The 12,924-nt window shown below is 41.3% G+C and overlaps 1 protein-coding gene across 1 annotated transcript in view; it reads left to right on the forward strand.

The window, feature by feature from the left end:
• Nucleotides 1-10,380: 10,380 nt before the first annotated feature.
• Nucleotides 10,381-12,924, forward strand: part of LOC124115547 (ETS homologous factor-like) — a 31,746-nt gene continuing 29,202 nt past the window's right edge. The window contains exon 1 of the mRNA XM_046476575.2: nt 10,381-10,463. The gene's annotated coding sequence lies outside the window, so the exon portion shown is untranslated. The remainder of the gene's footprint in view (nt 10,464-12,924) is intronic.

Here is a 12,924-nt window from a genome sequence, read left to right on the forward strand (position 1 = left end):
AGACGGTCCCAGCGATGACGTGGTGCCAGAATGGGTCCTCGGTGTGGCCTGTGACAGTGGAGGTGTCTGCTCGTCAATCGTCGACGCACTAATGTGTCGCTAATGTGTCGCTAATGTGTCCCAATGGTCTGTCGCAGCAGTAACAAAGCGATCTTGAAGATGTTGTCGCAAATCTGACGTTGCGTGGTGGCCGTTGGTCTTCCACTACGTGGTCGGTCATCTTTAGTGTTGGTGGTCTGGTACAGTTGCTGGAGCCTGTATATGGTCCTAACGTGGACTTATAATGCTTTGGCTACTTGTCGGGCGGTTTGTCCAACTTGCAATCGTCCAAGGGTTTGTTGTCGCTAATATCTTGTCAACCTTGGCATGTGGTAGTAATTATAACGAATTAATGTTTTCCGATCTGGGTGGATTTTTATAGGGCAGAAACGGGGGAACGCATGTGTATTTCAATTTGCACGGAACTCACGTGCATCGGGTTACCATGGCCGTTACCATGATGCGTTTGGGCGATCGGTTTTATTGCCATCTGCTTTGGGTATTTTATCATCAAATTTCATGTTACCGGACAAGGTAATGTTAAATTTTAGAAACTTTGACAAAAATTACCCATACATTTATATGACAACTTTTCATGCAAAGTTTCTTGGGGTGACGTTTCTTTTGCGGTTCAGTATAGAATGTGGATTATCGGGGAAGTAAATGCACTTCCGAAGAAAGTGTATCAGACCCCTAGCGATCTTGTCCGTGGCTCTTGTCAGACCTGTGTCAGTGGCTGGAAGGTGTGACCTTTATCAGGTTAACCCGCTAACCCTCTGGATGTCAGATTAACCTTGGTGGAAAGTGGCAATGAACAAAAATAGTTGTCACACCTGTTTTCTAGATATTGACACTTGCTGAGTACGCGTATCGTGTGACGCTTCAGGACCCAAGTGTATTTGATTAGATAAGACATATTCATCTCCGGGTTGTGTTGATTCCAGGGCTAGAGAGTATATTGCGCCGCGCGCTTGAGAATACTATCAAGGAGGGGCGGATTCAGTATTGTTTTTAAAGGGATTGGGGGGTTCCATTTGGGCCATTATTGATATTTTTAACTTTAACAACCAAAGCAACATGTTAACGTTATCGTGATAGGAAATGCGCTTACAAAATATCATCAAATGATCTGCCACTGTCACGTGAGAAATGTGATGTACATGATTATAACACGGCCAACCATGACGTTTGTTAACATTTTGTCATGTGAAAACTTATGGACCTTCTTTGACACTTGGTTAGAAAACTTCTTTCTTTTGAAATGCATAAACATAAAGCGATGAGGTGTAGTCCGAGTGTTAATCCGCTGTGAAAGACCTGGCTTTGTCAACTCCCATGGCAAACAGTTTCACATGCACATTTCGACATTTGATTAGGTTGCACACGAGAGAGGAGCCCATGTTTGGGCATAGATGTCATGAAATAAAATATGGCATACCACCTATATGAAACAACGGATTAATTTGATCAGTCGATTTGGCACAGACGCCTGCGTCAATGCATCTGTCTCATATTTGCCTTATTTTATCTTCATCGGGAGCTTTATGCAAATTAACTAGCCTCGCTTTAATGACCAGCGATATGACCGTACCAATGTCTCTGTTGTCCTAATGTGTTTTTGTGGTATCAGGAACACGACTGTCGGCTCTCATTGGTCCGACTCGCCCATACACGTATTACTTCCTACCCAGCGGCAAGCAGTGAGCACAGTGAGGAAGTATTCCTTGTACAGTCGGCTGACCTTATTCAACGTTTTCGTCAACCCAGGACATTATAGTTCACCTAAATGTTCTAAAGTTTGGATGCACAATGAAATGTGATCACATAATTTTATGACTATTTTGGGTTGGAAAAGTCCGCCCTCGGAAAGGTAGCATTACCAGACATTTGCAATCGGATCAATAACGGATTGCGTTATTGCAATATGGATATTAGGCACTTATGCAAATGAATTGTTTTTGTTCACAAGTATTTGAATTGAATGTTGCATGGGTATGAGGGAATATGCTGCATTTATCCGTGTCCTATGTGAATGTTAATTTGAGTTTGTTTGACGAAGACAGTTCATCTGGAAGTAGACATCAATTGAGAAATTGGCATTACAATGAATTAAAGCTCGAAAAGCTCTCACTTCAGTTAGTCGAAACAGCGTTAAAGACAATATAACATAATGGTCACGACCGAACAGAACACTGGGCACAGGGCTCTATGTCGTATAGCTGTTATAACCGGAGTTGTCGTGAAAACAATTCTCTCATATTGCCACGTAGTTGAGATGATTGTCTCCTTTTTTCACCACTGCATCACGTACAGTACGATCGCATGAGGTTTCCCTTTCTCAGTGTCCACGTGTATACGTGTCAGTAAATGTCAACAGAGCTAAAACGTGTCAGCTAGTGTATACGTGTCCGTCAGTGTCCGCAGAGTGGATACGTGTCAGTCAGTGTCAACAGAGCGTACATGTGTCAGAAAGTGTCGAATATGTTTCAGTCAGTGTCCGCAGAGTGTATACGTGTCAGTTAGTGTCAACAGAGTGTATACGTGTCAGCAAATGTCCGCAGAGTGAATACGTGTCAGCCAATGTCCACAGAGTGTATACGTGTCAGTCAATGTCTGTATAGTGTACACGTGTCAGCCAATGTCCGCATAGTGTATACGTGTCAGCCAATGTCCACAGAGTGTATACGTGTCAGCCAATGTCTGCATAGTGTATACGTGTCAGCCAATGTCCGCAGAGTATATACGTGTCAGCCAATGTCCGCAGAGTATATACGTGTCAGTCAGTGTCAACAGTGCGTAACCGTGTCAGTCAGTATCCGCAAAGTGTACACGTATCAGGTAATGTCAGCAAAGTTTATATGTGTCAGTCAGTGTTCGCAGAGTGTATATGGGTCAGTCAGTGTCAGCAGGTTGTATACGTGTCAGTCAGTGTCCGCATAGTGTATACGTGTCAGCAAGTGTCCGCAGAGTGTATACGTGTCAGTCAGTGTCCGCAGAGTGTATACGTGTCACTCAGTGTCCACATAATGCATACGTGTCAGTCAGTGTCCGCAGATTGTATACGTGTCACTCAGTGTCCACATTATGCATACGTGTCAGTCAGTGTCCACAGAGTGTATACGAGTCAGCTAATGTCCGCAGTCTGTATATGTGTTAGTCTCCGCAGAGTGTATACATGTTAGCCAATGTCCTCAGATTGTAAACGTGTCAGTAAGTGTCTGCAGAGTGTATACATGTTAGTCAGTGTCAACAGGGCGTATACACCCCGTGTCCATATACGAGCCATACATTCATTGTGTAAACCCTGTGTCCCTCCATGAAACATACATACACTGTGTAAATCCAGTGCCCCCCAAAGAACCATACATACACTGTGTAAACCCCGTGTCCCTCTAAATGAACCATACATACACTGTGTAAACCCCGTGTCCCTCAATGAACCATACATACACTGTGTAAACCCCGTGTTCCTCAATGAACCATACATACACTGTGTAAACCCCGTGTCCCTCAAAGAACCATACACACACTGTGTCAACCCCGTGTCCCTCAATGAACCATACATACACTGTGTAAACCCGTGTCCCTCAATGTACCATACATACACTGTGTAAACCCCGTGTCCCTCAATGAACCATACATACACTGTGTAAACCCGTGTCCCTCAATGTACCATACATACACTGTGTAAACCCCGTGTCCCTCAATGTACCATACACACACTGTGTAAACCCTGTGTCCCTCAATGAACCATACATACACTGTGTAAACCCCGTGTCCCTCAATGACACATACATACACTGTGTACATCCCGTGTCCCTCAATGAACCATACATACACTGTGTAAACCCCGTGTCCCTCAATAAACCATACATACACTGTGTAAACCCCGTGTCCCTCAATGAACCATACATACACTGTGTAAACCCCGTGTCCCTCAATGAACCATACACACACTGTGTCAACCCCGTGTCCCTCAATGAACCATACATACACTGTGTAAACCCGTGTCCCTCAATGTACCATACATACACTGTGTAAACCCCGTGTCCCTCAATGAACCATACATACACTGTGTAAACCCGTGTCCCTCAATGTACCACACATACACTGTGTAAACCCCGTGTCCCTCAATGAACCATACATACACTGTGTCAACCCCGTGTCCCTCAATGAACCATACATACACTGTGTAAACCTGTGTCCCTCAATGAACCATACATACACTGTGTAAACCCCGTGTCCCTCAATGACACATACATACACTGTGTAAATCCCGTGTCCCTCAATGAACCATACATACACTGTGTAAACCCCGTGTCCCTCAATGAACCATACATACACTGTGTAAACCCCGTGTCCCTCAATAAACCATACATACACTGTGTCAACCCCGTGTCCCTCAATGACGCATACATACACTGTGTAAACCCCGTGTCAAGAACTCTGCATACACTGTGTAAACATAGTGCCCCACAATGAACCATACATACACTGTGTAAACCCCGTGTCCCTCAATGAACCATACATGCACTGTGTAAACCCCGTGTCCCTCAATGAACCATACATACACTGTGTAAACCCTGTGTCCCTCAATGAACCATACATACACTGTGTAAACCCCGTGTCAAGAACTCTGCATACACTGTGTAAACACAGTGCCTCACAATGAACCATACATACACTGTGTAAACCCCGTGTCAAGAACTCTGCATACACTGTGTAAACCCCGTGTCCCTCAATGAACCATACATACACTGTGTAAACCCGTGTCCCTCAATGAACCATACATACACTGTGTAAACCCCTTGTCCCTCAATGAACCATACATACACTGTGTAAATCCCGTGTCCCTCAATGAACCATACATACACTGTGTAAACCCCGTGTCAAGAACTCTACATACACTATGTAAACACAGTGCCTCACAATGAACCATACAAGCATTGTGTAAAGCCTGTGTCCTTTTAAAGGGTAGAACCAATCATGCACTGTGTAGAATCCTGTCTCCCTCAACGGTAGACCCATATGTCCCATATGCCCCTTGAACGCGCATTGTTTGTTCCTTACGTAAAACCTAAGCTACACTTATCTTCTCCATTTATTAGACATTACATATATCATAGGTGCGACACCTAATTTGCAACCTGATTGTCTCAAACTCGTATTTATTAGTTTCTGACTAACGTTCTTGCAGGATCCGACAGCGAGTGAAGAAAGCTTAATCTCGCCAACTTCCTAGTTACTATTCAAACGTGCCTTTAAACACGTTTGACGGTGTTTGGTTGGTCGCGTGGTTTACAGATTCATTCGGCACGCACCTGTTGTGATGTCACCTCAAACAGGTCTCGTTTAACTTCTTCCTGGTATCGAATGCAACGTATAGGAATCTCCAACAGAGTTTTATTGTTCTGCAACAGCTCACATCATCAATTTCCTCCCAACCCCTACTCCACCCCTACCCCACCCCCTCCACCTCCAACAGAATATCAAATGGTCAGTCCCTTACAAATGTTTTACTACTACCAATGATGATAAATTATACTACTAGTTGTTCTACTGCTGCTGCTGCTACTGCTACTTAGTGCCTAAGAACTAAAATACTCAGGGCTTTATTCTCTTTTAAACAATTTTCCTCATTACCACTGATAAAAACAATACACTTGACCAATACTATCTTGTTACCAACTACTGCTATCGATAGCAACGACCTCAACATACGCTACCAACCGCTACTACTTCTACATTCAACTTCTTCCTCTATACTACTGCTATATGCTACTTCTACAGTCAACTACTTCCTCTATACTACTGCTATATGCTACTTCTTCAGACAACTACTTCCTCTATACTACTGCTATATGCTATTTCTACAGTCAACTACTTCCTCTATGCTACTGTTATGTGCTACCTCTTCAGAAAACTACTTCCTTTATACTACTGCTATATGCTACTTCCACAGTCAACTTCTTCCTCTATACTACTGCTATATGCTCTTTCTTCAGACAACTACGTCCTCTATACTACTGCTATATACTACTTCTACATTCAACTTCTTCCCCTATACTGCTGTTATATGCTATTTCTACAGTCAACTCCTTAGTCTGTACTACTTTAATATGCTACTTCCACATTGAACTTCTTCCTCTATGCTACTGCTACATTCTACTTCTACATTCCTTTACGTCATCTATACTACTGCTATATGCTACTTCTTCAGACAGCTACTTCCTCTATACTACTGCTATATGCTACTTCTTCAGACAACTACGTCCTCTATACTACTGCTACAGTCAACTTCTTCAGACAATTACGTCCTCTATACTACTGCTATATACTACTTCTACAGTCAACTTCTTCCTCTATACTACTGTTATGTGCTACTTCTTCAGACAACTACGTCCTCTATACTACTGCTATATGCTACTTCTACAGTCAACTACTTCCTCTATGCTACTGCTATGTGCTACTTCTTCAGACAACTACGTCCTCCATACTACTGCTATATGCTACTTCTTCAGACAACTACGTCCTCTATACTACTGCTATATGCTACTTCTTCAGACAACTACGTCCTCTAAACTACTGCTATATGCTACTTCTTCAGACAACTACTTCCTCTATACTACTGCTATATACTACTTCTACAGTCAACTTCTTCCTCTATACTACTGTTATATGCTACTTCTTCAGACAACTACGTCCTCTATACTACTGCTATATGCTACTTCTTCAGACAACTACTTCCTCTATACTACTGCTATATACTACTTCTACAGTCAACTTCTTCCTCTATACTACTGTTATATGCTACTTCTACAGTCAACTTCTTCCTCTATACTACTGCTATATGCTACTTCTTCAGACAACTACGTGTATGTGTGTGTGTGTGTGGCTGCTTGTACTAGTCCGAACTGATGCCGATTTAAAGTGCTAGCACACTGAGATACCATGCCGCAGTTTAACATGAATACCCCACTCAGACACAGTATACTGACTCCGAGCCGACCCGTCCTTGTTTAAGCCCCTTAATGCCGAGCGCAAGATATTTTGGTTTTGTCATGTAATTATATATTATTTTACCTACCAAGCTTTTATATTTTCGGTAACATAATAAAATAAGCACTCCTTGGTGTAAGAGACGTCTCAAGCGAAGATAACGTGGGTTTACGCTTGGTTAAATTGGCAGTTCTAGCAAGTTGGATTCATATCCCTCACTTTGATAATCTGTTACGAGTCAAAATCTATGATACAGATCTACCAGTTGATGAATACAGTAATCACACTGCGACAATAACTCATTTTCATTCAGAGCACCAACTGCGACATTGAGACCGAGGCTGGAAATGGGCACGAGGCCGTGCCCCTTGAAGCTGTCTTACTGAGTGTAGGGTGAATGGCAATATCAGTAAACGGGTTCAGTGTGTCACCCCTTTACAGTATGCTTCGCGTGTTATGTCGATCGCGTGGACATTCTGTGAACTGGTTTATCACTCAGGACGCGAAATCAGGTAAACATTAGAAGCCTGCGCTCACGTTTATCCACGAGAAGTAGTTATCTTTCTGAGGAATATGTGACGCCACGGATACATCAAAATGCTTTTGTGTGTTGGACTGTGGTTACCTTTGTACAGTTCGACACTTCATGTCAACGACTACTTTTATCAACCTTGCGGAAATCGAAACTGGTTGGCTGAAGCAAGAAAAGGAAGCATATCAACAGAACAACATAGATTGTAAATTGATGGCCAAATATTGATAAGCTATGGTAATAGTCATTGTGTTCAGATGGGAAAATGGGAGTTCGACTGTTAGCTTGGCGTGGTGCCTCAATAAATCTTTTGTAAGAGGCGACAGCTATGTTGTAAACAGATAAATTCTTTTTTCCTCATGTATCCTCTGTTTAGGATTATGACCCTACTGTGGTTATGGGTCGAAAACATTGGCCCATTAGGATCCTCCTTTCTCAGTCCCATGGCTGTATGCAAAACACCGACGTGCGACGGAGCAGCAACTTTGTCAATGCAACAAGAGAGCAAAGCCGGTTTAGAATTGGTCTTCAGCAACCCATGCTTGTCTATCCCCTTGAAGATCTTGGTTAGAACTGTTCTTCAACAACGTGTACTTGTCTGCCCTGTTAGGATCTGGGTTAGAATTGTTCTTAATCAACCCGTGCTTGTCTCGCCGCGTGAAGATCTGGGTTAGAACTGTTCTTCAGCACGTATGCGTGTCTGCTCTGTTAGGATCTGGGTTAGAATTGTTCTTTATCAACCCGTGCTTGTCTCCCCGTGAGGATCTGAGCTAGAATTGGTCTTCAACAACACATGCTTGTCCCACCGCCCTCCCCACCACACTCACACACGTGAAGATCTGGGCTAAATTTAGTCTTTATCAACCCATGTTTGTCCTTTAAATTGAATTTAAAAGCAACTAAACTATTAAGTACAACATACAAAATTGCATAAGCCTGTCATTAACTTGGTGGAGGCTTCAGGATATAATTATGCTAAAATATTAAAACGTGAATGTCTGGCGAAGTAAGTAAGTAAATAAATAAATAAATAGTTTTCTTTTGTTTTCAGGCATTTCTGTAAATCACAAAACTTAACAATCACATCATTTAGAGTAAATAATTGATTGAATTTGTATATTTCTTCAGCATTAATATGAAGAAAACATTTGTACTTTTACATAACCTCAGTCATGTCAAGTCGGTGTTCTGTATCTAAGGAATGTATTTACCATATATTCTACATGGTATTGGACTATTAGACTCTTACGCAAAGCGAGAAGGTTTAATAACATACAAGTCTGCGTAAACAATTACGTTTTCGCCATTAAGCATCGTTTACATCATATAGTTATAGTTATGTTCTTTTATGCTCCCAATCTCTGGGGACCGCACCCCTTTTAACCTCACCTCGGTTTCAAAAGAAGAGTCTGGTTTGAGTCACGTGACACAACACGTGATATATAAAGTTACCTCCAAAGTCAAAGACTCCAAGCATAGAATTACGTGATCTGTTAAAATTAATTATATTTTTGTTTCGTGCATTGTATTTGTTTACAACATGTCTGAATAACATATTTATATCATAAAACGCCTTTGTAGTTTCTGTATGCCTAGTTTATTTAATAAAAAGGTACGCATTTACAGTTAATCCATCGATGTGGCGCTCGCGGTATCGACAAAAGAATCCCTCAAATAATGTTTTCGGCGTCCCGGGACTGTCTGCTATTTATATGTGGCGTTCCCGCCCCATAACCAGCGATACACCTCAACTGCGGAATTAACTATGATCCTAACCATATGGCCCCTGTCGACGAGCGAAATCATTTAATTCGAGGCATTCTGCTGTTGGTACCGGAAGCCCAACATCGATTGATTAAGGGAATTTATATTTTAAACTATATATGCATCTCTTTGTGCATATTTGTATATGTTCTGTATATATGCCATACAGCCTGACATGGTATACTTTGTAGGCATATTTGTATGTGTGCTGTATATATGCCATACGTATATATGCCACACAGCCTGACATGGTATACTTTGTAGGCTTATTTGTATGTGTGCTGTATATATGCCATACAGCCTGACATGGTATACTTTGTAGGCATATTTGTATGTGTGCTGTATATATGCCACACAGCCTGACATGGTATACTTTGTAGGCATATTTGTATGTGTGCTGTATATATGCCACACAGCCTGACATGGTATACTTTGTAGGCATATTTGTATGTGTGCTGTATATATGCCACACAGCCTGACATGGTATACTTTGTAGGCATATTTGTATGTGTGCTGTATATATGCCACACAGCCTGACATGGTATACTTTGTAGGCACATTTGTATGTGTGCTGTATATATGCCACACAGCCTGACATGGTATACTTTGTAGGCACATTTGTATGTGTGCTGTTTATATGCCACACAGCCTGACATTGTATATTTTTTATGCATCTTTTATTGTCATACTTATTTTTTACAATGTGATACTTCAATAAAATATTATTATTATTATTCACTCAGCCATGTGTGGCTATGTGAAACGGATTTGGTTTTAAATATTATTTTATAGATTATTGGGATCTTTGTTGTGTGATTTGTGTCATTGTTTCCGACATGTGCAGTGCACCCGACGTGACAATGACCCCAGCATGTCCAGGGAAATATGCGTTACTTTCTTAATGCGGACAAGAGTTGCTCGCATTATTTCATGAATTTTCACTAAAATATCACAGACGCAGAGGGTTGTAAAAGCCCTGAACACCAACATGATATAAACGTCCCTCAAAGACATGCGTTGTTGTGCATGGTACGGTTGCCAAGCATGTGGGGTGTTCCCTTCAGATCACGTGACTGTATATGGTCTTGTCAAGAACAGCGACAGGTGGCCCGACTCCGGGGATTTCAATGTGAGTAGCTTTTGCCTGACCTTGCAAACAGATAAACCCTTTCTGGTGTGAATGCTGCAGTGGCAGACGTTGACATGATGCTGATAGCTGTCCTCACGAGGATGTGTGTCCCCGGAGGTACACCTTCCAAGATGGAGGTCGAAAAGTTTTATTAATAACGAGCCCGTGGGGTGTACAGTACAGTGAAAGTTATATATTTGGAGTGTGTGTTTGTATTTGATGGCATTTTGTGCAATGTGTCTTTTACAATGCATCGTTTGTAGATCGGGGTAGGGCTAACGCTACAAACGGCTGATCCTGTTATGCTGGGCTGGACCTAGATTGACACAGGAGATCACGTTTCGAGATAATGTAGTGACGTCATGATCGTGGCTAGCAAATGCACTGCTATATTGTCCTATTCTAACATTTGTAATGAGGCTATTTACATAAAGATACTATATCACACACCTGTCAAATTCATCGATATGTCAACAACTTTGAGTCAGCGTGAATCACCCTGATAAGGAGTATAAGGAGTACAATGAGAAGCATGGAAAGCATACCGTCTCGTGCACAACAGGGAAGTTAAACTAATAATCAGAGACTCGTAGGAAATTTGAGTGAGGTTATAGCTGAATAGGGAAACATGATAAAACCATACATTGTTTATACTGACGTTTTGCAGTGAGTCGTTCTCCATAGAGCAATTGTACTATTATGGGAGCAATGCTACGACACCCGTGTTTACTGTTACCCAGATTTGTGCTGGTTGTGAGAGCAACAGTGTGATTCTACACCGCGGCACAGGTGCAGCTTGTCCAATTCAACCGCTCCTCTTCAAAATCTCTTCAGAACGATAACCATGATAAAACCATTCAATCTTGCTGTTATGTTTATTTTGAGCACAATGGTTTAGCGCGAGGCCTTAATGTTTTGGTTTTCATTTCTATTCACCAGATAAGAGGGAAATGGCGTGTGGGTTATTTGGGTGCACCTGCCAGAGTCAGTGCAGCAGCAATCTCATGTCAGCTCCATCGAAATGTACGAAATAATCATATCTTATCGGGACAATTATGCATGCATGTTTTCAAAGTATTCACTTGCAAGTCAGAATAATGTTCATATAAACGAATCGGAATTTCTGTTTTGGTATTAATTCATAAACAAGAAAGGTGTTTTACCCTGCAGCTACTTAACATTTCTTATTCAAATTAGCAATGTTATTAACTCGTCATAGGAGCTGGGTCCAGGCTAGATATACGTAATACCCATGTTTACCTACATCCTTTGTTGTGGTTTATAATCACTTGACTAAATGGAAAACCCATGTAATTGGAACATAGAAATAAATAGGATTACTAGCACTGTTTCAGGTGAATGAGTCAAGTACCATTAGCAAGACCAAGAGTTTATTTATGCGTCGAATACATTTGTCATTGGACTTTCATTTTACAGAGCGTTGCTTCAAGGCTTTACAAAGATGTGAAGAGACTTTAACTATTGTAGACGGTCCAACGTAACCGTGTTGCTCTTACTGCCCCCATGGATGTTATATAGTTGGGACTAATGCATCCAGCAAAAATATCATCATTACGCAATAAACAAATGCATACAAACATTCTACACGAATTGTTCATACTTCTTTAAAACTACTAAGCTATTGAGACTAACTATTTATTGAACGTAAGTTATATTGGCTAAGGGGTTTGGCTTTTTTCTTTTGAGATCAACTTTTGCACACAACTGCAAGCGACTCTAAACACTGCGGTGGCCTGAAGGTGGAGTGGCTATGCGTATCGGAACTGCCAATGACTAGGTCATGTTGACGACGCATTATCGAAATAGGGGTCAAATGATTTCAGTTAACTGCCGTTTCGATTTGTAGTTTTCCGGGAATGACATTTGAAAGCGTGTGTGTTTCAGAGAATACAGGAATTCCAAAGAAGCATTGAAAAACACTAAAAAGAGATGCTTTCTCTTTGATCACTGCATAGGTACATGCAACCTGCTTGGAAGCTGCCTTCTCGGGGAGCTCTGGGGCTACTGAACACTAGTTATGTTCACTGATGAAGAATAACATGATATTAACTCCATTATTAATTTTGAAGTAATAGAAGCAACATGATTTAATCTTAACGATTGAGAGCAATGTTGTGGGGAAATGATCATAATCAACTGAATATTGTGAAATTAAGGCTGTTTAATTTGATAGGCTGTTAAGATAATATATATGATTTGTATTTTTATATTGTCTGTTGGGAATACGGAAGAGGTAATGTTATGATTGATTTAGATATTTGTAAATCTGGACTCATTTGTCCAACGTTAAAATTCATTATCAACAGAACAACGAATGAGTTCCCAGAATATTGTCCACACTGTCATAATTCAAGGCAAAGCATACGAGCTGATGCAGGTTTCGGTTTGGCGAGTTAAGACATTTGGTGTGGACGATGTTAGGAACCGTTCGTATATTCAC

This window comes from Haliotis rufescens, unplaced genomic scaffold (assembly GCF_023055435.1).
Source record: "Haliotis rufescens isolate VD_foot unplaced genomic scaffold, xgHalRufe1.0.p SCAF_6, whole genome shotgun sequence".
NCBI classification, from domain to species: Eukaryota; Metazoa; Mollusca; class Gastropoda; order Lepetellida; family Haliotidae; genus Haliotis; species Haliotis rufescens.